At 39.5% G+C, this 26530-nt stretch overlaps 2 long non-coding RNA genes across 5 annotated transcripts in view; one reads left to right on the forward strand and one right to left on the reverse strand.

Annotated features, from left to right (window-relative positions):
• Positions 1-19637, forward strand: part of LOC134298051 (uncharacterized) — a 23408-nt gene extending 3771 nt beyond the window's left edge. The window contains exon 2 of the long non-coding RNA XR_010005034.1: positions 15935-19637. This is a non-coding gene — a long non-coding RNA (uncharacterized LOC134298051). The remainder of the gene's footprint in view (positions 1-15934) is intronic.
• LOC103281831 (serine palmitoyltransferase small subunit B) lies at positions 8610-26530 on the reverse strand. 4 transcript variants are annotated; one of them, XR_010005031.1, is made up of 3 exons: positions 26392-26440; positions 24565-24652; positions 8610-10684 (listed from the first exon to the last, which is right to left on the reverse strand). It is a non-coding gene; the product is annotated as a serine palmitoyltransferase small subunit B (long non-coding RNA). The 4 variants fall into 4 exon arrangements; XR_010005030.1 differs by lacking the exon at positions 24565-24652 and having other exon boundaries at positions 26392-26530; XR_010005032.1 differs by lacking the exons at positions 24565-24652; positions 26392-26440 and adding an exon at positions 12506-12635.

Here is a 26530-nt window from a genome sequence, read left to right on the forward strand (position 1 = left end):
AGCCAGGCTTTGAAGTTGAAAGGCCATTCAATGCTATTCAAGGTGGCCAATTGCAACATTCACACTTGCCTCAAGCAGGCAAGAGTTCTTTTTCCCACCCTATTTATTTTATTTATTTATTATTTACAGCATTTGTAGCCCGCTTTTCTCCACCCCGAAGGGGACTCAAGGTGGCTTACACAGGCACTTGTTCAGTGCCTACAGAACACATATCCAACATACATTTAAAATATCACAAAATTAAGATGAAGCAGTAACATTAAAAACCTGACAATTAAAATCACAATGTCCGAGAGACATAGTCTAAACCATTCCATGGTCATTACACAAATATACTTGTATTATTGCACTATGTTCTTATCCAAAGGCTTGATCCCAAAGCCAGGACTTCACTTTCTTCCTCAAGGCTAGGAGGGAGGGGGCCGATCTTACATAGTTAAGGAGGGAGTTCCACAGCCGAGGTGCCACCACCAAGAAGACTCTGTCTCTTGTCCCCGCCAGCCGTGCTTGAGAAACAGGCGTGATTGAGAGCAGAGCCTACCCAGGTGATCTTAATTTTCGAGGTGTTTCATAAGGGAAGATATGTTCGGACAGGTAAGCTGCGCTTTATAGACTAAAGCCAGCACTTTGAATTGTGCTCGGTAGCAGACTGGCAGCCAGTGGACCTGGTGTAACAAGGGAGTTGTGTGCTCCCTGTACGTCGTTCTGTTGATTAATCTGGCTGCTGCCCATTGGACCAATTGAAGCTTCCAAACAGTCTTCAAAGGCAACCCCATGTAGAGCACGTTGCAGTAATCTATATGGGATGTAACCAGAGTGTGGACCACCGTGGCCAAATCAGACTTCTCAAGGTATGGCGCAACTGGTACACAAGTTTTAGTTGTGCGAAAGCTCTCCTGGCCTGCGGGAGCTGAAACCTGGGGTTCCAGGCTCAACGATGAATCCAGAAGAACCCCCAAGCTGCGAACCTGCGTCTTCGCGGGAGTGTAACCTCATCCAACACAGACTGGAACCCTATGCCCTGTTCGGCCTTACAGCTGACCAGGAGGACCTCTGTCTTGTCTGGATTCAATTTCAATTTGTTCGCCCTAGACATTCCATATATATAAACCTCACTTGCCTAGTTTCCAGCAGACTTCACAACCTCTGAGGATGCCTGCCACAGATGTGGGAGAAACGTCAGGAGAGAATGCTTCTGGAACATGGCCATACAGTCTGGAACACCCACAGCAATCCAATGATTCAGACAAATTTTGTTTGTGTCAGGAGCAACTTGAGAAACTGCAAGTCGCTTCTGGTGTGAGAGAATTGGCTCATCCGCTCTCTCCCCGGGCTGGATTCGAACTGGCAACCTTCAGGTCAGCAACCCAACCTCCAAGTCATCAGTCCTGTTGGCACAAGGGTTTAACTCACTGCGCCCATGGGGGCTCCTGATTTCAGCCATGAAAGCCTTTGACCACACTTTTCAATTTCCTTTCTTCGGTTATCAAGTTTTATAGTAGTTTGAAAGATTCCCAGCAGAGGGCAGAAACACCATGCCTACATGAAACATTCCTACCTCAACTCATTTACAATTGTGACAACTGAAGCAACAGGGTTTTAAAAATCTATTTTCTAAATTTCTGTAGAACACATATAAGACATAAAAACACTATCCAGTATTCATACAATAATTTGTAAATGTGTGTCATATACAGGTTGAGCATCTTTTATCTGGAATTCCAAATACTTAAATTTTTCCACATGAGTGGCAGAAATACCATTGCTTTCTAATGGTTCAATTGTGCACAAACTTTTGTTTCATGCAGAAAACTATTGAAAATATTGCCTATAATGTTACTTTCAGGTTATAAGGTGTCTTATTTCATGTTTAGACTTGAGTCTTATCTCCAGGATATCTCATGTGTTCTCGTGGAAATACAGGCATCTCAGAATTCAAACAAATCTGCAATCTAAATAATTTGTGATCCCAAGCATAAGGGATATTCAACCTATACTTAAATTGTAATAGAGAACAAGGACTAAAAAGAGAGAATGCCTAGAGACTTGGGAGTGTGTTCACTTCACATCATAAAATCAGATTAAAAATGTGACTCAGTATGAAGGAATGTTTAACATACTATTCTTTGTCCCTGTAAATTATATCTAGGGCATAGGGTAAGAATATTGACCCAGTCTAATCTAAACATTTCAACATATGAGTTCCGGATTGCAAAGTGAGAGTGTTCTTCTTCTTTGCGTGCCACACTCCCCTCTATAAAACAGATTCACAAATTGCCAAGCCAGGTAGTGCTCAAGTCCATGAAGAATGACACAGAGAGGATACTTGTTCTCTGCTGACCCAGAAAGTATGACTAGGTCTAATAGTTTGAAGTTACAGACGGGTAGATTTCAATTGAATAACAGAAGGAACTTCTTAACATTGAGAATGGTTTGGCAATAGAACCAATTGCTTTGGGAGGTGGCAGGGTTGAATTTTCTGGACATTTTCAAAAAGAGGCTGGACAACTGGCTGCTTTGGATTCTTTAGCTGGAAATTCTGCATTGGGCAATTGATTGGACTCTACAGTCCACGAGGTTCCTTCCAACTCTATAATATTGATTAAAGGCTAGTGTTTTTTTATTTCCTCCTCCAGGTCAAGACACATAGAGCTCTTCAAACAGTGTACTGTACTCTGTATTCTGTATCCATCCAGATCCTGGTGAAATCTGGCAGCTATATTAGATGATGTAGGGTGACCTGGCAACATCAGCACCTCACTAGTCAAGAAACTAAAAGATTTCTCAGTTATTTTTCTCTGCTATTTTGTTCCTCAGTTTCCTTTTTAGGTTCTGGATACTTCTTGGGTTTTGATATCCCTTAGCCAAGAGGACACAGATCAGGAATGGTACATTTTACTATAACTTCCAGAATCCCCCAGAAGCATTGCTATCTATCACGTTGCCTGGGAATTCTGGGAGTTGGAAATCATAAGAGTTACTTACTCTTAGATTATCTACTATATTAATGAGAAGACCATTGTAAAGAGGCTTGTACTGATGAAGTCTCAGCAAATATTATACTTACTCCTTATTGTGACTTATTCCCAGTTAATGGCAATTATTCTGGGATTAGTGCTGTCATCCTGGGTGTTAATAAGGATCTAACAAACTGAATGCTTGTTGCCTCCTAAATTTCGTTATTTCCAAACATTGTTTTGGTCATCATTAACTTTTTTTCATCTTTGCATTTGTGTGTGTGTGTGGAAAAAATAGGGCATAGCTTCCTGAAAGTTCCCTCTGTCATAAAATCTGCATTCAGCAGCAAAAACTAATATTTTCCCCGGTACTTAAAATTTCTTTCTGACATTGTCTGCTATAAAAAAACACTTTTGGGGTCATTAGAAAGCATTTAGAACTGTTAAACCTACCAAGGCCACTTGTAAATAAGGCCCAGATTCAAATAAATTACATCTGATTTCTTCCATCTTCGGTAAGCCATTGTTGGTTCAAACAGACTTACCTCAGTGGAGGAGCTCTTATACAACCTATATAAGTATTAAAACCTTGTCATACATTAATGCCCACAGTCCCTTCGAAATGCTCATGAGGAACACAAATGTTATCCCAGTGATTTAAGGACAGAGCTTAGAGTCTAACTAATTGAAAGGGTGACTTTTCCGTAGCCACCTAAAGCTAAATACAGTAGAGTCTCACTTATCCAACACTCGCTTATCCAACATTCTGGATTATCCAACGCATTTTTGTAGTCAATGTTATCAATATATCGTGATATTTTGGTGCTCAATTTGTAAATACAGTAATTACAACATAATATTACTGAATATTGAATTACTTTTTCTGTTAAATTTGTTGTATAACATGATGTTTTGGTGCTTAATTTGTAAAATCATAACCTATTTTGATGTTTAATGGGCTTTTTCTTAATCTCTCCTTATTATCCAACATATTCGCTTAACCAACGTTCTGCTGGCCAGTTTATGTTGGATAAATGAGACTCTACTGTAATAAGATATCAGCAGGGAATGCCTTGGTTTAAAAGTTCTAAAGGCTATCTAATGACTCACTGGGACTGACCAGCAGTAAACCGCTCCCCTCTCCACATTTACAAGCAGTTCCTTTCTCTGAGTAATGTAGGGTGTAGGGAGCAGGAAATGCATTCATGATTGTGGACATTGTTGCTATGCCACACCTGGTGAACTTACACTAGCTACATGACAAATAGGGTTGCTGATGGGAAATGAGATAGTCCTTGTATCATTAATGCATGGATAATGATGATGATGATGATGATGATGATGATGATGATGATGATGATAATAATAATAATCTTTATTTGTATCCCGTCCCATCTCCCCAAGGGACCTGGCATAGCTCACAACATGAATACATACATCACAATACATACAAAATAATATATCAGTCAATGGCTAGAAGAGAGGATTTTATTAACTTAATTGTCAGGCAACAGGCAATAATTAGAAATTATCTCATGTACAATAATTAAAATATAAGAATGGCCCCCATTGTTTTGTCTAGCAACCCTAATTTATCCTCTAGCACCAGCCTCTTTAACCTGTGGCCTTCCAGGTGTTTTGGACTTCAGCTACCCAAATTCCTGACACATAAGTGAGAATGCCATAACTGGCCACACATTTTAGCCTGATGAACATGCCTTGCTGCTAGAGACAGTCTGCATTTCCAATCCTTCACATTATTTCTGCAACATGTGTAATCTGCTATATGCTTATTAAATATACAGTATACAACACTAAAGAATGCTCAAACTTCCGTACAGTGGCACTTATTTCCCATGCCAGTAAGGTAATGCTCAAGATCCTGCAAGGCAGACTCCAGCAATACATGGAGTGAGAGTTGCCAGATGTCCAAGCTGGGTTTAGAAAAGGCAGAGGAACCAGAGACCAAATTGCCAATATCTGCTGGATAATGGAGGAAGCCAGGGAGTTTCAGAAAAACATCTACTTCTGCTTTATTGACTATTCTAAAGCCTTCGACTGTGTGGATCATAATAAACTATGGCATGTTCTTGGTGGTATGGGGATACCAAGTCACCTTGTCTGTCTCCTGAGAAATCTGTATAAAGACCAAGTAGCCACAGTAAGAACAGACCATGGAACAACAGACTGGTTCAAGTGGGAAAGGAGTACGGTAGGGCTGCATACTTTCACCCTCTCTATTCAAATTGTACGCAGAACACATCATGCAACATGTGGGCCTTGAGGAATCCAAGGCCGGAGTTAAAATTGCTGGAAGAAACATTAACAACCTTAGGTATGCAGATGATACCACTCTGATGACTGAAAGTGAGGAAGAGCTGAGGAGCCTTATCACCAAGGTGAAAGAAGAAAGTGCAAAAGATGGGTTGCAGTTAAACGTCAAGAAAACCAAAATCATTGCAACTACACCTATTGATAACTGGCAAATAGAAGGAGAAAACGTGGAGGCAGTGACAGACGTTATATTTCTAGGCGCGAAGATCACTGCAGATGCAGACTGCAGCCAGGAAATCAGAAGACGTTTACTTCTTGGGAGGAGAGCAATGGCCAACCTTGACAAATAGTGAAGAGCAGAGACATCACACTGGCAATGAAGGTTCACATAGTCAAAGCAATGGTATTCCCCATAGTAACCTATAGATGCGAGAGCTGGACCATAAGGAAGGCTGAGAGAAGGAAGATAGACATTTTTGAATTCTGGTGCTGGAGGAAAATCCTGAGAGTACCTTGGACCGCAAGAAGATCCAACCAGTCCATCCTCCAGGAAATAATGCCCGGCTGCTCACTGGAGGGAAGGATATTAGAGGCAAAGCTGAAGTATTTTGGCCACATCATGAGGAGACAGGAAAACTTGGAAAAGATCATGATGCTGGGGAAAATGGAAGGAAAAAGGAAGAGAGGCCGACCAAGGGCAAGATGGATGGACGGTATCCTTGAAGTGACTGGCATGAACTTGAAGAAACTGGGGGTGGTGACGGCCGACAGGGAGCTCTGGCGTGGACTGGTCCATGAGGTCACGAAGAGTCGGAGACGACTAAACAACTGAGCAGCAGCATACAATATACAATAAATACTATATTAAGTTTCACTTCATGCTGGAATTGAGGTACAGCAAAGACTATCACATATTTGAGCCATGTCTCTTTGGAAGTTACAACAATTTGATTTGATGCTCTGTTTCCATTATAAGTCCCCCCTTTCACTAACTGTGTTGAATTTGAGCTTTTGCCTCCATACAGATCTCTTTGGAAACTCACTATATTGACATTGCTTTCTTGTCTTTTTAAAAAGATGAACAAATCCCTTCTCCAAACCATGCCAAGATGAAGAATATTGTTTGTAGTTCTCAGAAATACAGAAAGTTGTTTAGACAAAGTCAGATTAGCATTTTTTACTATGGCTCATAGATGTATATTGTTTCACCTGCTTCTCGGGGCTTTTAAATGAAGATGCCAGGGATCTAAGCTGAAAACTTTTGAGTTAGGTGACTCATCATTCATAGTGGTGTGAACATAGGACTACCACTCTGGAGACCAAGATTGAAATCCCTGCTTAGCTTTAGAAACATATAGGATGAGCATGGGAAAGTCACACACTGTCAGCCACACAGGAAACCAAAGACAAAACCCCCTCTGAGCAGATTTTGCAAAAACAAAAACGAAACCCCACAAACAAGTCTAACATTTACCACAGGGTCACCATAGTCAGACATTACTGTACTAATATCAAACTGTGTACATTGAAGCAATCACTTTGCTTTTGAAATGGCTAGGGTGGGTAGAATCAACTGTTCACCTTTATAGTAATAAAACACCAATGCTCCTGTACCATTCTGATAACAGAGACTTGGTGAATAAAACAGCCAAAGATCTAAATACGTGGTTTCTATGACATGTTGATTTAAAACTCATGTGTGTCTTGGGCTATGACTACCATAAACTATGGTCTTGGAATTTATTTCATGTTTACAAAATGTTCCAGATGCAGCCAAATGATTTTAAAGACTCAAGTGGTAAAGTGAGATGCATTCTGAATCTTCTGCTTATACCAGTAGTGTCTGCTCCAATTGTCTTCCCAGATCATTACCATAGGCATTGAAGTAGGAATTGATGGGTATGCTTCCTTTGTTTTCTTTTTATGTTTGCCATTTTTCTCAGTAGTGTAGTGGATTACTCCTTAAGCTTTGCTAAAAATGACCTGGCATGACAAGATCAATGTAGGAAGGGGCAAAGACCCACAGATAGGGAATGTGGCTATACAGGTCAGAATACAGGCCAAACCTGAATTCTTAGTTTGATCAGGGCTGACCATCAGTAGATCAAACAGAAACTTGTAACACTTGCATTTGACAAATATTTAATTATAGGTTGTTACCCTTATCTTTCAGTGAGAACCCTTACCTTATCTTTACAAATATGTATAGATTGGAGTGCACTTGCAGAGCTGCATTTACTCTTCTATTCTCAAAATGCATTTAAAGGGTTTTCCTATTAGGGTGGTAATCCCTTGCACGGACATTTGGGAATAGAGCCTATTGAACTCCAGGTCAATGTTAGAAGCAGAGTTAAATCCATCTTTCCATTTAACATGTATATTTTCAAAATACGAAAATACCATCTTGAGTGGTTAATTAGTGGGATCACAGGAGGCATTTCAATTTAGAAAAGTCACAAGATGTTTTTCTCCTATTGTGAACTTAAGGAAAATTCTACCCATGTAAAACAAACCATGCGCATTGGAAGGAAACTATCCACTAGGATGAACATCCACTTTGAGAACCCGAGCATATGGTATTGGATGGCAATCTTGCTGCTTTGTACACAAACCACGAATTAAAGAGTGATTCTCATAGAAGTGTCCATAGTAATATAGAAAAAAATAACTTTTTGCAAAAATAGCCAATATCTCTTTCTTTGCCAAATTACTGTAGAAGTTGTATAGAACCACATGTTGAGGCCTTGGGAATTTTAAGCATGAAAGGCAGTCCCACTATGACCCCTTCTACACTGCCATATACAATCCAGAATATCTACTTTGACGGGGATTATATGGCAGCGTAGAAGGGGCCTGGCATATCATTCCACTTTCCCATTTGCTTTCATATATAATTCACATTTTCTTCCACAGAAAAGCCTAAATTGGCAAACAAAAAGAATTACACAGCTCAGCATAACAGTAAAATAAAAGGATTAGCGATATAAGAAAATGCATATATCAAATGACAAAGCAATCTAATTCACTTTACAATGTTAAAACTTAAATCCACAAGAATTAATTCAGCTATTCATATGAATAGTGAAATCCATCTCAGTTAATAGAAGTTCTGTATACATGGTGAATGAGCAGCACATGTCCTTCAAAGTTATTAAAAATTAAATTAATGAGCAACAATGGGCTCCAGAATAATACATACATGCATATAAAAATAGTGACAGCAGCAGACAAGGGAACCAAACAATGCTAACTATCTGGTTGATTTGGTTTTTAGTGTGGGGACAATCTAATGGGAACATCATGGTAGGCCTGCATGGAAGATCCTACACTCCTTTCTTCCTCTAGTACCTCAGTCTTGGCAATTAATAAGCAGACAGATTTTATAATAAATTCAAGTTTATTGTTCCTGGGAAACACAATACATGCTCAGATCGCTGAAATCTTCAAGACATGTCTTTGACAGAAACAGTGTAAACTGTTATTTGTGGAGTTAACATACACAGTTAATATGCTAAGAGACAAAATGTATCTTATATTTCATGTATCTGTGAAGATACCGTTTGTGACCTATTTACATTTGACACTTAAAGCCACTTTTCATTGGTAGCAGTGTGAACTCCACAAAGCAGAGTGAGTGGATATTCAGGTTTGCTCTTTGGCATTCACATTTCATTTAGTTAAGGTGTAGCATTGGCACTTTCCAAAATGAAAATAAAACCCAAATCAAATTAGGATGGCTCACTCAGTTTAATTAAAAGAAATCCTAGTTCAGAATCTCCTCTATAAAAGCTTTCACAGACTCTGCAAGTATTAGGATATACAGTAACTTCTTTTATAATATATATGGTTTATTTACTTCATATAAAATGTTGACAGAACAGAAACAGAACAGAAAACAGCTCTATGTTGGTTATTTAGAGAAAATTAATACCACTTGGCAAAAAAGTAAACAAACAAACCCATAGATATAGTAGCCTTGCTACCAAAAACCAAAATATTTTTGAAAAGCTCATTAATATTGCAATTACTCCTCTCCTTCAACTCACATATGTTCCTGTTGCCATACAACTATATATAAAATAACACAGAAGCTGGAATTCAAATCTTGCTAACATCATGGAATATAGAAGGCCCCTTATGTGAGAGTTAAGCTTTAATTTACTGAAGGTTCCCATTTCTGCCACTTTCCCCTAACACCTGCAGCTCTTGTACAATAAAGTCCAGTCACTTGCCCATTTCAAAATCTCACCTGTTCCCTTTTTGGACGCAAGTTGTATACCTGGAAGGGGTCTAGGCAGAGTTCTCATACACATCTCTGTGTGGCAGCATTTAACAAACACACACTTCTTTTCCTTGTTTTTCTCATACCCAAAATTAAACGAAGCCCAGAGGAAGTGAGAGGAGGACCAAAGTTAACATTTTCCAACTGGGTTTACAAGTGTTGTATATGAATACTTTGGTTCTTTGCCATATACTGAGAACAAGGAACAGAAGTGAAGGACCATGCCCCCAACATTACCAACTTTTTGGCTGGGGGATTTCAGGTTATAAAAATAACATTTTCAACAGAGTTCTCATGAAGTGCTCTGAATCTTAGCAACAGGGTATCTGTGAGAAAGATCCCAAGAAGGGAAAAGTTACAATACATTTATTTTAAAAAAATATATTTTTAAAAGGAAAGGCTTATACTGTGTAGAAACCAAAACAATTTTCTTGTTTCCCCTTTCAGAAATAGGTCAACAGGTTTGTGCATTGTTAGAAATTGTTTAGAAAGAATTCTCAAGATCATTTGGTGTGCAAAACAGTACTGTGAAAGGCATGCAAGCTTAAATCAGTTTTACTATCCCCAGAAGGATAAGGAAACAGATTCACAAGGCATAAAACAAACTGTTCCTTCTTGTGGGAGATCTGCTGCATACAATTGCAATTCACAGGGAGAGATTTAGCAAAGCAACACATCCCAGTGGGACCATGTCACTTCAAGAAAAGAGGTTTCATGCATTTCGGTGAGAATTAGCCAGGAGGCAGTAGTCAGTGCAATGATAGCCCAGCTTTGTAAAAGGAGGTGGCACACATGTGCTCCGGAAGAAAAGATTTGAAATAGACCCCAAAACAGACATTGGCATAGTTTAGGAAGACAGTGAGGTGGAAGACTGTACTTTGCATTGGGTTCAAAAATGGCTGGCTCAACTTGCAAGTGATGCAGTACATTCAGGTGGGCTTCCAAATATCTGAGAGAAGAACTCAAAAGCCAGGCGGATATGGATGGGGATGAAGACATAAGCAGTGTAGACCACCATGGCCACCACAGTAATTGTAATAGTGTGGAACATGGATTGTTCCCAGGGTTCTAGGACGTAGCTGCAGGTGACTAGGAGATACTGAAAATACAGCCAATAAATGTAGTCCTTCATCTGCTTCAGATCCATTGCTGACTCAATGCTTCAGGAAAACTAACAAGAGAAAACAGATAATAAAATGCAAAAAGGAAATAACCTGTCAGAATTAAGCCAGACGATCAAAGTTATTCATATTGTTTATAATGCAAATATATTGCCACATTTACAGAGAATGATTTTTTGGAAAGAAACAAAGATTGGTCTTTTATTTTGATTTAAAGTTAATTTCTGGCATCCCAGAGATACACAAACATAGACAATACAGTAGGCCAGTGAAATGTCACTTTGTTTGGATGTTGTTTTTTTTGAAAGTCTACAAGACTACTGTACAGCTTGTCCTTCAGGTAAGTATGAATGTGCCCCAAGACAACAAGTTTTGCAAAACTGCTGTTTTAAAACCAGCTGTCAGCTTCTGCAGAGGTCTGTCAATGGTTGGTTGTGGAGGACAAGAGAAGGGACACAAAAGAGGCCAAGTTCAAGCCATCTTGTCTGCTCTCCCTGGTTCTCAGCATTTGTGGAAGCCTGCTTCTTCTGAAACATTTTGGGCAAGATAGGGTATTATCAACACATTGTAATGTTATTTGTAAAAACCTGTTTCTTGTTACTTCCAACAAACTCCCGATTAACACTGTTGATGTTTTGTGCTTTCAAGTCATTTTCAACCTAAGTTGACCCCCCAAGTGCCTTCAAGTCATTTCCATTCTATGGTGACCCATAATGTTTTCTTGGCAAAATTTGTTCAGAAAAGGTTTGGCATTGTTTTCCTCTTCCTTTGAGTGAAGATCACAAGTGGATTTCCATCACCGAGTAGGAAATAACCCTAGTCTCCTAGACTTCACTATAACCAGTACTGTCAACCTGGCTTTACTCACTCACATTACTTATTAACAAATTGTGTTACTTGTTACTTATAAAAGTTTTTAATTATCTTGGATGTGTGTGTGCTATGAATGTACTAAAGATACAAAAAATTGTCATAGCATATCTTCAAAAGTGAGTTGTAGAATTTATGAGTAGACATTACTAGCTACGCAAAAAACAAACTAAAATAAAAGTTAAAAATTAACTATGTTATCAGATGTTATTTTTCTAAAGTACAATAAGCCAAATATTTTCACTTTGGTTAAGGGAGCAAACCCCCACAAAAATGGGAAAATTGATCTTTTAAAAAATGTTAGTTTTTTAAAATCTGAGAAAACATGTCTGAGAATCTCTATGTTCTTCAGAGCAGCTCGATGGTCAGTGTCTGCCAGGTCTCCTAGCATGGGTCTGTGGTCAACTTCTGGTGGAAATTGCTTATAGACTTAGAGCCATGCTGAAGGACCTGAAAATGCATATTAATCCAATTTGTGAATAATAAAATCTGCAGACTGGAACCGAAGCTGAGCACTAAGGTGGTCACTTCAGCATAACACTTGCTATACATATTTTATCCATAAATAGAACCCTTACCTCTGTCTAGTGCAAGATGAACCCTGCTGGGAAGGCCTTCAACCAAAAGCTGATACAAGTAGGTGCCACACATTACCACACGTAACAGGTTTATTTCCCAATATACCACCTACAGCTTAAGGGACAAAGAAATGTCTACTGAAGTTAAGGAGGGCTGAAGTTATTTCAGATTGTGTATTCCTGCATATCTTAAGGTTGGATGGGATGGTCCCTGGAGTCTTGTCCAACTCTGTTTATAAGGTTTTATCTCTGTTAGTTTAAGATGTTATGCCACAGTGGCAAATGGTGTATGTTTCTTGCTCTAGTATCCTGTCTTCCTCCCAATATTGAACCCAAAATGGCTTGCCCTATACAGTACAACCCCCATATCTGTGGGATAGGTATCTGCAGTTTCAATTATTTATGTCTGACAAAATACATCACCTCCAGGCATGTTCTACATCTTTCATTGCGACTATGGAATTCTTGTCTCAAAGTCCTTCATTTCAATAGGATTCTATTATCAGTGGTTTTGCATATCCATATGAAGTCCAGGAGGATATCCCCTGCAGATGTGGGAGTCATACTGCATATTATAACAAAATTGAATGACAATGTGAAGCACCCAAGTTAAAAATAATTAAACAATCTGATTAAAACATTATTTTAAAAATACATTTCAAATATAGAATGTATTTATTTGTTTGTCCTATATATGAAAGACCTATGGCCTAAACATTGAATAAACTTAAACTCAAACATAAATTCAAATATAGGTTTTTTTTCGTGTCAGGAGCAACTTGAGTCACTTTTGGAGTGAGAGAATTGGCCGTCTGCAAGGACATTGCCCAGGGGACGCCCGGATGTTTTGATGTTTATACCATCCTTGTGGGAGGCTTCTCTCATGTCCCCGCATGGAGCTGGAGCTGGAGCTGATAGAGGGAGCTCATCCTCACTCTCCCCAGGTGGGATTCAAACCTGGCAGCTTTCAGGTCAGCAACCCAACCTTCAAGTCACGAGGCTTTGGTCCACTACGCCATTCAAATATAGTAAAAAGATAAAATCACAGAACACCCAAGGAAAAGAGTTTTCTACCACAAGTCAAGAAGCTTGCATAAATAGAAACATGGAAAGAAAGTGCAATACACTTGTGTGAGAACCTTGGTGATGAGTTTTCAGTATCCCTCATGTCGAGATCATCACTCTCCTGGCCTGGTGACACACAGAAGCACATAGGTTCACTGAGATGACAGCTAGTGGTCTCAGACATGATAAACTAAAGGGTAGAGAGCACACATTTGCAAATGCCTGGATAGGGCTTGCAAACCATCATAACTCAGTGTAATTCTGCTACCTTAGTGACTCAACATTTTCTTTCCCAAGGCTGCAAAAGCAGAAAATCTTATTAGCACACGATAAGCAAAGATAGTTATGCAGAAGAAGAGCCTCTAAAGCATTCTCCAAGGAAGATGCCAGTTTAGAGCGACATAATTCAGTCAAAAATGAAGAGGAACAGGAACAAGAGCAACAAGGTCAGTTCTCAGGAAATCTGCAGGGCATCTTACCAGGTTCAACACAGGAGACGTGTGCTGGTAGTAAGGGACTCCCTCCTGAGAGGAACAGAAGCGGTGATTTGCAAACATGACAGGATGTCTCAAGAAGTATCTTATCTCCCTGGGGCAAAAATCCACCATGTAACTGACTGGCTGACAAGACTCATCAAGCCCACTGACCATCTTCCTCTCCTGTTGAACCAGTGATGCTGCAAGGCATAGTTTTGGCTTCCTGGATCATGGTCTGCTTTTCTAGGAAGATGGGCTTCTGGCATAGGATAGGTTGTTGTTGCTGCAGCACTTCTCAACAGCATTTCCACAGTATTTAATCTTCTGAAGGTTGGTTTATTTTAACAGGATCTATTTTTGTGTGTGGAAATGATCCAAACTCTAAGAGCATTGTGGGATAATGGGATTCCATATGTATAATTTAGAAATGAGAACTCAGCTCAAGAGGACAACACTCAACGTCACCTTCAAAAATAAAGGAATGGTAACGGAGGCAAGACGCTACAGCTCTGATTTAATACCCAAGCCCCCACATTGAAACTTGAGTGATAACAGATGTTCAGCTTTAAGAAAAAGCTGACGATCGCTGAAGTCTTGCCAACAGACCAAGAACTTACATTGATTTCATATTATTGATTAGGATTTTGTTCTGTAACGGTTCATGGCAGATTAAAATACACCAGCTTGCTTTCATCACAATAATACAATTAGACAGAACTCACAATTTTTGATAGTGGGGCTGCAATTTGACTCAAGGGAATCCTTGAAACCAGGACTCATTGGTGGTTCTCACTGTTCCAACTTCCTATTAGGGGAGGAGGGGGCGGAGGGGGGAGTAGGGAAATAGTAATATGAAGAAATCTTAATCATTACTAACCTTTAGACATTTCAACTTTTAACCCTGATTTTCAACAAGAGTTGATGTGCTCCTTGCTTTGTCAGCTTCTATTCTCCCAGAAAGTAAAGGGGCAGTAGAAGGGAATTGAAGCCCGCCTAGTTTTGGGTTCAATAATGGCGGCATAGCGCGTTGAAGACAGCAGCTTATTTACACAGTGCCAGTCCGGATGGCAACACAATATCTGTTCCATGCACAAAATATTTAAAAATATTGCACACAATTACCTTCAGGCTATGGTTATATGGTGTATATGAAACAGAAATGAATTGTGTGTTTGGATTTAGGTCCCATCTCCTAGATACTTCATTAAGTATGCACATACAAATGCAAATGCAGGTATTTGATCCAAACACATCCAAAATACCTCTGCTCTCAAGCATTTTGGATAAGAGATGCTGAGCCTTTATTAGCAGTAGAAAATGTCCGCTAATGATAGTTTAATGCTATTTTGATAATGCTTAATATCCTTTTGAATTACTTAAGGGTTTAAGCAACCTACAGTTTCTAATATATCCCTTGATTCAAAATATTCCTTTATCATGGCTTAGTTCGGCCTTGTGGTCACTCTGGCTTTCCCTTTCAGAAAGAAGATGAGCTTTTGCAACAGGCAATCTGTGGAAAATTTAAATTCAAGAGTGTCAAAAAGAGTAGTAGATAATACTTGTAGAACTTCCTCCTCTCTGTTCTTCTGTTTTTAACCATTCCTCATTGCTGGCATTCTTGAAGCAAGAGGCATAAGAGAAACCTGAAAGGCAGCTTTAAAAAGTTCCAATCAAAACCTGATTTTCTTGCTCCTTTTATGGTTATCATTATTCCGATCAGTTCAGTACAGATCTATGACCTAAAGACATATTGTACATTTTCTATACTGCCTGGCCACTTAGGAAGAAAAGTTTCTGTTCTTGCCAGTACCCACTGCTCACAGACAAAGAATGCACGTAAGTGAGATTTGTAAAACCTACTTTTCAGAAGAAGAAAAAATGAACATAATTATGGGAACATACTGAATCAGGGCATGAGATATGTTCAACTCATGCTGGTATCTGAAAAATGTCTTGACTCCCCCTGCCTGAAGCAAGGCTAACAGCAGCTTAGGAGTTATTTTCATCATATCCAAATGCTTCTTCACTGGCACTGCCTCAATCTAATTCCTTTTTCTCCAATTTTTATATCAACTCTCATTTACCACAATTAAACAAGAATTGCATTATCTATTTAAAAAAGGGGGGGAGTGTAGGATCTGATCTCCTCGAATGCTTCCCATCTGCTGGCCACTGGAGCATATCACTTTTTTCAGTCATAGTTTGCCAAAACTTGCATGAGTCAGCTTCTGTCCCAATGTGTTGCATTGCCTAGGACATGGTAGCACTCCATGGCATTATATTTTTTGCCCTCTTGTTCTCTTTTTTCAAGCAATCCTGCTCTTGACAAGTGGTTCAATTTGGGAGAAGCTGTTTAGAGCTCTTCACCTGGGAGCACAAAATAGACCAAATGGCAGGCCTTGGAACTGAAAATGCAAATCCTTGGTTTGGAAACAAAGACATTTCTTGCAACCTGGAACTATAGGTAGGTATGTGCAGAGCCGTCCCTAGACAATTTTCAAGAGTAGGCGAAGAGAATTTTTGTGCCCCCCCCCCCCAAACCAATTTCTGCAATACTTCACCTTGGAGGAGGAGGAGGAGGAGGAGGCGGGTGAGGCCACAGCAGCCTCCTGTACAGCGCGCACGGCGGCACGCAGGCATGCAGGGCGGGCGCATGGCGGCACGCAGGCCAGGTGCACGCCAGCATGGGCCCGCCATCCAGGCAGCGAGCGCGCTCTCCAGCCACTGCAACCGGCAGAAGGAAGCTTCCTTCCGCCAGTTGAAGCAGGTTGAGAGCGTGCAAGCCGCCCGGAAAGCCCAGGCCGCCCGGAAGGTGGCACCATCTTGTAGGGGGCACCATTGAGATGCTCCCGCATGCGTCTCAACATGCGCGCGCACCCAGGAGCACCTCAACAGCGCCCCTGACAAGATGGCGCCACAGGCAAATGCCTAGTTGGCCTGGTGGTTGAACCGCCTCTGGGTATGTGTAAAGATGGTTTCATGAAATCAATCTAAGCCACCCAGCTGTTGATCAGTAAATTTTATCAGATTGTCAACAATGACTACATCTTGATCCATTGATTTTTCAGAACAGTGTTTAGGAATTTTAAACCCAATATTGGATGGTAAAACCCTTTGCTCTTCTGTACTGTGACAGGAATATACACCCTCGAATTTGTGATCTTGTGGTACCCATTCTATAAGCTCCAGTTTGAAAAAGATGATCTCTTTCTGTACAATCTTCTGTTTTTCTTTTTTCTTCAGGACCAGTAGAGGCAGGTATCTGCTGGTTGGGTTTTGGGAGAAAATAATTTTCCTCTTGTTTGGCTAGCTACCTAAATTGTTGTTGCTATCTCCTTCCAAATCCATCTGAAATGCAATAATCATTCCCCACCAAAAGTTCCTTTATGTCAGTATTGTTGTCTGCCATATGTATGCTGGTTTATTTTGTGATTTCCGATGTGCATCCCAACAATGTAGTCAACGTGATGTGCATGCAATGGTTGAAGCCATAATACTTCTAGCAGGAAATGCCATAGCATCATGGCTTGCATCAGCAATATATTGTAATGTTTCCCTAAAAAAGATCAGGCAATGGTATTTCTATGGCCTTAGATGCTAGTTTTCTTAATATTCCTTCCTTCCTCCCTCCCTCCCTCCTCCCTCCTCCTCCTCCTCCTCCTCCTCCTCCTCCTTCTTGATTTCAACTTGAATTATTTTGTTGTCTTTATACTTACACCCAAGGACACCTCCTCATCACTATCTTCAAGTGACTGGTAAACCATATCATTCTCATCCAGGTCCTCCCCTATTTCTGAATCAAAATCAGATTCAGGGTCCCAATTATTTGTCTTTTTGGATATTTTGTACCTTACTATTCATTTTCCTCATCCACTGTTTCTCTTTACTGTTTCTTACTCATAATATTGGCTTTATCCATTTATTTCTGCTGACTGAAAGTTCACATTTGCTTTCTCTCTTTCTGCCATCAGATGAATATGTACTCTTGTGTAAGAATCATCATATAAAGAATTCATCTCAGGTATATTACTAGGTAGAATCATGTTTCTTAAATTGATTGCACTAAATAATTCATTAGTTGTAACTTGACTGATTAATTTGTCTGCTGTTCAGTAATGCTACTTTGAAATTAATGTCTGAGTGTATAATATTTTTTAATATCTGCTTGACTGTTGGGCATACACATAACATTATTCTGATGCCACCCCATTAGTAGTAGCTGCACGTAGTGGCACTGGCGCCGGTTGCAATGACAGTGCTGCTCTCATCATTATTGATTTTAAATTAGTCAACAGGCTATAAAAGCTTTTTTCTTTGTATTTCTCAGACATTCTACTACTATTGTCTTTCATGGTCTTTTTATGTGGTGGAGAAGGTATGCTGATCTCTAACTGATTCTCACTTAATGGTATAAATATTCTCTTTAAAGCATCCTTTTCTCTCTTTTTTTTCTTCAGAGCCATAATGAGCAGCGAGCATCTGGGTTTACTGCTTTTTATTCCTTTTCAGACTTATGATACACTGAGTAGAGGTAAGTTATTTCACCTCAGGTTTAACTTCTAACATGGTTGTTTTCTTTTCCTACCGGGCAGTGCTATGGCCCCATCTTTATTGCCTCATCAGTACTTTTCCTCTTTTTATTATTAACCTCTCTTCTTGCATAATATTAATGATTTTACTTCAAAATAGAGTCTTCTTAAAAGCTCTGGGATTTAGCAAGCAAGCAAAGAAGAGAAGGGCTGTAGCTGAAGAAGAATCATAAACTCCTGCCTATCCATCATGCGGAGAAAAGCCTGTTGGTTTGTGGGTTGCTCCTCCTAACCCATACAGATAATATGATTTTATGTGTCCACAAGCTTTGATTATTTTTGTTTATTTACTTACTATATATACTCATGTAAAGGTTGATCTCATGTATAAGTCAAGAATAGGTTTTGGGGGCCAGTATTACAGATTTTGGGCCGCAGTGGTGCAGTGGGTAAAAAAGCTGAACTGCAGAACTTGGTGACCAAAATGTCAGCAGTACGAATCTACAGGTCGGGGTGAGATCCCATTGTTAGCCCTAGCAGTTCTGCTAAACTAGCAATTTGAAAACATGCAAATGTGAGCAGATCAATAGGTACCCACTTCGGCGGGAAGGTAACAGCACTCCATGCAGTCATGCCAGCCACATGACCTAGGAGGAGTCTACGGACAATGCCGGCTCTTTGGGGAGAGAATTCCAGCACAATTTTAGCAGGCTAACCATTTCTGGCTGCATCACCATTTTCTCACTAAGCCATTCAAAAAGACCAGAAGTAGCACTGCAGTGAGAACATAAAGAGGCTCAGTGCTCCTTTTAGGTTATCCCAGGATGAACTAAGATTTAACCTTTTGCCACCTCACTGAGAGATGGTTTCTTTTTGGATAAGAGATAAGATAATGTCTTACATTAACCCATGGATTAGTTGGTCTGGGGTTTTTGAATTGAATTTGGGGCTAAAAATTTTAGACTTACACATGAGTATATACAGCATTCGTTTCTGCTTTCTATTTCTATTCCATTTCTATTTCTATTCCATTTCTATTTCTATTCCATTTCCACAAAACAAACAAAGAAACAACACATACCAAAAAAGAGTTCAAAGCAACATATCCTGATTGTAACTACCTTGTCAATGGCATTGCTTGTAAATTCTGTATCATTTGCATTGCATTGATATACAAGTAGGGGGGGGGGGGGGGAAAGAAGCATAGAAGAGATTTTGCACTGCAGCTTCCAGAATCCCACGGCCAGAATGGCCACTGACTGTGCTGGCAGAGTGGTTCAGGAAGCTGTAACTGAAACATGCAACTTTCCAAGCTTCAAGAACCCTATGTTGTCATAATAACTACTACTACTATAGGATGCTAACGCACTACCCGATATCACTGGAAGTTGAAGATGTCAATTCTTTCCTTGAATCTTTAGGTAATTAAAAGAGGAATGTATGCATAATTTAACTTGTAAGAAATAAAAAGAGCTAGTAACTTTTCATGACATGTCCAAAATATGATAGCCTCATTTTAGTCATTTTAACTTCTATTTGATTTCAGGTTTCATTTGCTCTGAGACCCATTTATTAGTCTTTTTGGCAGTTTATCATTACCACAGATTTCCAAAAAGACAAATAAACAGGGCTGCAGGTTGTGTACTACTATCTCAAAAGGACTTAGATGTCATGGACTCCATACAGGAGAAAACCAGAAATAGTTTTAACATTGCAGAGGTGTAGAATGAGAAAACTAGTCACCAGGGAATCACCCACACTGATAACCTTCCCCAAGGAAGGATACTCTGTTTAACGTGTGGTTTTTTTTGTCTTCTCTCTTCACCCTTTTCCCATCCTCTCATGTTAAGCAAACATCCAGCTCTTCCTTTCTGCCTGCTTTGCTGTTTCTTCCATATTCTGGAATTGCATTTAGAATGAGAGCCCATTCTACATTAATTTAAAAACACAATAAACATATATGATCAAAATAATTGCCCACATTTAATTACCTAGAAATGTTACACAATTCCTACCCATTGCAAATTGGCACTGGTTTCAGAGCTATAAAACAGGGTGAGAAAAATGTGCCAACATTCCACTTTCACTGCTTCTGTGTGTGTGCCTTCAAGTTGCCGGTTAATTTATGGCAATCCCATGGGTTTCATTTCTTCAGCAAAGAATACTCAGAGGTGGTTTTACCAGTTCCTTCCTCTGAAATGTAGCCCACGCCACCTGGTATTCACTGACAGTCTCACATACAAATACTAACTAGGGCTAACCCGCTTAGCTTTCAGCATCCTGTAGGATATAACTCTTCCAGATTCCTTAAACAACCCCTTTTCTGGCTTATTCCCTTCACTCTCCCATCCAGCTCCCATTGTAATTCATCCACCAGGGACCATGATTTTTCTTTCTGTCCTATAAACCAGACTTGAACCCAAAATGGAATGCCTGTTTCATCCAAAAATGCATGATGTTGTGTTGCCAAACCTGTGTTCCTGGCCATTTTGGGCACCTGCTAATGTCAAAATGGAAGTCTGACCAGCAAGAAAATGGCAGGACCTATTGCCTTCCACTGATCAGCATTGGAAAGGGGCAATGGTCTGGACCAGGGGTCGCCAAACTAAGGCCCGGGGGCTGGATGCAGCCATCCGAGGTCATTTACCTGGCCCCCGCCCTCAGTTTTATAATATAATATATTGTATATACATATAATAATAATATAATATTATAATGCAATACAATATAACACTAATAATAATACCATATAATAATATGAATTATATATTCTATATTACATATAATATTACTAATAATATTACAGTATAGTGGTATTGTTCAATATAGTAATATATAATGCTAATATTGTGCTATGGTAATAATATAATGTATTGTATGTACATATAATTTGTAAGCCACTCTGAGTCCCCTTTGGAGTGAGAAGGGTGTGATACAAATGTAGTAAATAAATGCAGTAAATAAATAAATAATAAATAAATACATTTTAGACTTAGGCTCGCGCAAAGTCTGAAATGACTTGAAGGCACACAACAACAACAACAACAACAACAATCCTAATTAACTTGACTATCTCATTGGCCAGAAGCAGGAGCACACTTCCCATTGAAATCCTGATAAATGTATGTTGGGTTAAAATTGTTTTTATTTTTAAATATTGTATTGTTCTTTCATTGTTATTGTTTTTGCACTACAAATAAGACATGGGCAGTGTGCATAGGAATTTGTTCGGGTTTTTTTTTCCAAATGATAATCCGGCCCCTCAACAGTCTGAAGGATTGTGGACTGGCCCTCGGATTAAAAAGTTTGAGGACCCCTGGTCTGGACAATGGATTAGTCCAAATGTGAACCGATCCCACTGCCCAGATTGCCTCAAAGCCTTGAAATAATCCAGAGTTTCCAGCAAACTCCAGAATATCCTTTGCTAAATGCAGGGCAGATGATTTAAACTGAAAACTCTGTGATACTACTGGAAGCTGCTGTATATCATGAAGACAGCTAATGCTCCATTAGGGATGAGCCTGGAGTTTTGGGCTCGTGTGGACAAACCCTTAGTTACCTCCTCAGACTTGACTTTCATTGGGAAGTTAGAGACTGGCTACCTCTGGCAGGGGTTCTCAAACTGTGCTTCGGGGAGCCCTTGGGGCTCCGTGGATGATAGCGAGGGGCTCTGTGGTGCCATGCTGCTTCCCGCCTTCTCCTCTTTCCCCCTCCTGAGAAATGCAGGGAAATTAAACATTTTTAACCCCCCACCCGCTTCACTTGTTTTGTTTCCAAAACCCCTATTTCTCTCCCAATACTCAGGAGGTGCTTTGCTTGCTTTTTTTCCTGCATGGCAGAATAGGGTTGGACTGGATGGTCTCCTGGGTTTCTGCTATTATTATTGTTATTATTATTGTTATTATTATTGCAAAGGCTGGGTGGCCATCTGTTAAGAGTGCTTTGATTGTGTATTTCCTGCATGACAGAAGGAAGTTGAACTGGATGGTCCCTAGGGTTTCTGCTATTATTGGTTTTTGATATTGTTATGGTTATTATTGCAAAGGCTGGGTGTCCACCTGTTGGGGGTTCTTTGATTATATTTTTCTTGCATGGCAGAAGGGGGTTGGACTGGATGGCATCTGGGGTTTCTGCTATTATTATTATTATTATTATTATTATTATCATCATCATCATCATCATCGTCATTATTATCATTACAAAGGCTGGATGGCCATCTGTTGGGGGATCTTTGAATGTGTTTTTCCTGCATACTGAAGGGGGTTGGACAGGATGGCCCCAGTGGACTTCCACTGGAATACCATTAAGTTTATGTTGTTCATCATTTTAAATATTGTATTGTTCTTTCTCTCTCTCCCCCCCCCCCCTGTTTTGCACTGTGTGAATTACACAAACACTCTCCATCCATCTGCCACTGGCCTGGCCCATACCTAATATATATACAGTTTATATAATATATATAATATATAAACATTTCTTGGGGCTCCATGAGAAACTTTTGCTTCAAAAAGACTCTGTGGCTGAAAATGTTTGAGAACCTCTTATCTAGGGAAATGGGGTCTAATGGAAATTGTCTTCAACAAAAGTCTTACAATTCCTTCTTTTGGAGGTTGGAATATAGCCTTTCCCCCCAAGAAATGAATAGACTGGATATTAGTTTAGATTCTTCAATGCATAGAAGCCCTATCTGGGGGTGGAATCTCAAACAGTTGCAGTTTTTGTTACTCTAGTACTTGCATTTTTTTAAAACCCAGTTTCAGTTTTCCTGGACTATTTTCTTTGATTTTTGTTCCCACCCACTTTTTAAAATCCCAAGATCTCTCTGTGCAAAAAAAGCATTATTTTCTGAAGTTTTAATTTTATTTAAAAAAGAAATTGTAGTGCTATTATGCATCAGCAAAATTACATTTGGGTGTTATAAGGCTTGGGATCGTATTGTTAGTCATGACTTGTGTAAACTCATTGAATTTTTGAGATTCAATTATGTGTTGAGTTACCATTCAACCAGTTGATTAAATGGATCAACTCTAGTCATATAACTAAAGCAATCACAAAATTGTGTTGGCGGGGATGTGGAAAAATTGGCTCATACATGCATATGTGGTGGGAATATAACAAAGTACAAAGGTTTTATAAGAAGGTAAAGAAGGAAATGGAAAATTTAATAGGACACAAATTGGTATTGAAAAATAATGAATTCTTCAACTGGAAATTGGACAAGAACAAAAACACTAAGGATTGGGGGGAAATAATGAAATACATGATAGTTGCTGCTCAAGCAACTGTTGCCTTGGGTTGGAAAGAGCATAGAAAGTGGGAAGTTAAAAAATGGTATGGATCCCTAGCTGATTTTATGCTCCAGGATTACATCCTTGAAAGGAGAACCAAATATACATCAGGCCGAATCAAAAAGAAATGGGATCTGAAATGGGGAAGATTGATAGATAAAGTCAAATGAAAAAGAAAATATAAAGAACTGAACCATTATCTTTCTACGATCAATTAAATAGTATCTGAACGAAAGAAAGTACTGTTCCCAGAGGGTGGGGGAAGGGGACGGGTGAAAAACCGATAGACACAAGTGAGAGAAAAAGGTGGAATTAGCAAGGATAATGTTACTAAGAATATATCATTTGATATTGCTATTATTCTACCTGTGTTTACAATAAAAACATATTTTTTTAAAAAACCTCTAGTCAGGGCTGACCAAGAGGGTTCTGGCCTACGGCCTTGTCCACATTAATGGAAAGGATTCTGTTCTGGTCCAAGGTTACTTTGCAGTGATCTTGTTAACGCCACACACATCACACACATTGTGGTGAAATCACTATAACCCTGGGCAGTCCCTAACAGCCACCTGATTCCTAGGGCACTTGCTGACTAAAGCATAGTACAACTTCATCTTCTATAACTATAGTCTACATAAGAGATATTCTAAAACTAATACCAAGAAATTTCCTCTATGCACATACACATTTAGCAAGCAATAAGTTCCATTAAATTCTGAAGGACTTACTAACCTGGAAATGTGTATAGCACTGTTATACTATCCTAAAGAGTTATACAGAAGTAAATATATGGTTGTGCTGTTAGAGACTAACGAATAGCTTGTGGCATGGATTTTTAGTGTGCCAAAGGCTAATTCAGTAAATACAGGATGAACCAGAAAGCGCACTAGGGGCACATACAAAAGCTGCTGGTTTTTCCTTCAAGGTAAGGGCAATAGGCTACAAATTTCATAATAGTTATCGCAGCAGTACATGGAGTACAAATGTATCAGTTTGGCAAGAACCAAATCACAACAGGTGTGACTCTTGATTACACTCAGTGATGACCTGGCACCAAGTGCTCTGAGATACACCTGGATATACAGGCAGAGGACTGAGGAATAGTAAGAGCAAGACTGACTCACCTTATTAGGCTGTTAGCACAATGAAGGTGGTGAGAAAATAACCTCCTAATCCAATATGGAACCAAGATGGGTTGAGAATAATAGCCTTCTGAAAAATGTGACAAAAACAAGACTTAGACTTTTCCAGCTTTGCATGTCACAAGAAAGCCTAAATACCCTAAAGGCACCAGATTGCATCTGATCTTAGAAACTAACCAAAGTCAGCCCCGGGTTAGTACATGGATGGGTGCCTGCAAACAAATATCAGAAGCTGTGGAATATATTTCAGATGAAGGAACGAGGCAAAATCACATCTTGAGTGTTCCTTCTGTAAGAAACCCCTATGAAATTCCTGGGATCACATTAAGATGGCAGGTGAATAAATTACATCTTTATAGCCAATCAAAAGTTTTTTTTTAACTGTATTAACTAAACACAGGAATTCTGGGCAAAAATGTGTGCGTGAAAAGATAGAGGTAGAAGACAAAACAGATATTTGTAGCTTGTTCAAAAACAACGAACAAACGGAAGAAAGAGAAAGAAGGACTTAGGATGCTGGAGTATAGCGTTAGGACTCTGGGAGACCAGGGTTTGAATGGGAAACTCACTGGGTGACCTTCTGTTAGTTATACTCTCTCAGCCAGGAACTAAGACAATGGAAACCCCCTCTGAACAAATCTTGGCAAGAAAACCTAGTAATACATTTGCCTCCGGGTCCTCATAGGTAAGAAACAACCTGAAAGCACGCAACAACGATTAGAAAGTTGTTCAAAATGGCCTACCCAAAGCAGAAAGCAGTTTTCTTTCATATTATGGTAACTTACTGAAATACCTTCAGGGACACACTGTCAGGTACAAAAACATGAGTACAGCTGTGGCCAGAACGGTCCTAAGATTTTCTCAAGAAAACATAGGAAATGTGAGGAGTTACTCCAATTGGACAGAAGATTTGAAAAGTTAAAATTTTACCGTTTCGTTTGTGCACAATAGCTATGTGTGTTGAATGTTTTCAAGCTATGGATGGCTGAATCCGTGGATACAGAGTCCATGACTACAGAGGGCTGATGGTATCCATTTTTTTCTGCCAAAAGGTGTTGATGCTAACTGCCCTATGGCAAGGACCACAAGGAGATGTATGTTGATATTTCTCTGGCAACTTTATTAACATATTTGAATTTATGTTGCTTGCAGGTCATCTTGGAAAGGTGGCATGCAAGGTTGTAATACTAAAGCACAGAGTTGAATCTATGTCAGATTTAATACACATAGGATATGCATTCATGGAGTTGCTATAAACTGAAATTGGGCCGGGCTTTAGAACAGAAAACGAAACCACCAGCTGCAGTAAATCTTGTCAATCAAAAGGTTGACAGTTCAAAGCCTTTAGCCCAGTTCCACCTAGCTAGTGGTTCAAAAGCAAAAGGTAAGTAGAGAAATAGGTACCGCTTAAAAGTGGGGAGGTATTTTAAGGCAATCCATAAGGAAATGCCAGAAAAATGCTGGCGGTTTGATCAAGGAGGAAGTTTATGAACAAAGCTCTTTGGCAGGGAGATGGAGTGACAGCATCCCCCATGGCTGGAATTGAGCCCAAGCCTCCAATATGCCAAAGATGGGGAAAAGCACATATATACATCTATCTATGCACAATTGTATGTCTTGTCAGTGTATAAACAACATTGAATGTTTGCCGCATATGTGTGTTCTGTGATCCACCCTGAGTCTCCTTCGGGGTGAGAAGGGCGGAATATTAATACAATAAATAAATAAATAAGATGGCAGTTAAGAACAACAAAAATACCTACATGACAAGACAAGGATTATTCTTTAATGAATTAATGAGACACTCACCTCAGCAATCCTGTCAGGTGGCTTGGGTAAAAGATGTGCCCACTTCTTTGCTGATTCAACACTTCGCCACAGAAAGGCTGGACAACGGGGCAGGTACCTTTCCGCAGTTCCTCCTAATATTCCTTCACTCCAACAGCCA

This window comes from Anolis carolinensis, chromosome 3 (assembly GCF_035594765.1).
Source record: "Anolis carolinensis isolate JA03-04 chromosome 3, rAnoCar3.1.pri, whole genome shotgun sequence".
Classification (NCBI taxonomy): domain Eukaryota; kingdom Metazoa; phylum Chordata; class Lepidosauria; order Squamata; family Dactyloidae; genus Anolis; species Anolis carolinensis.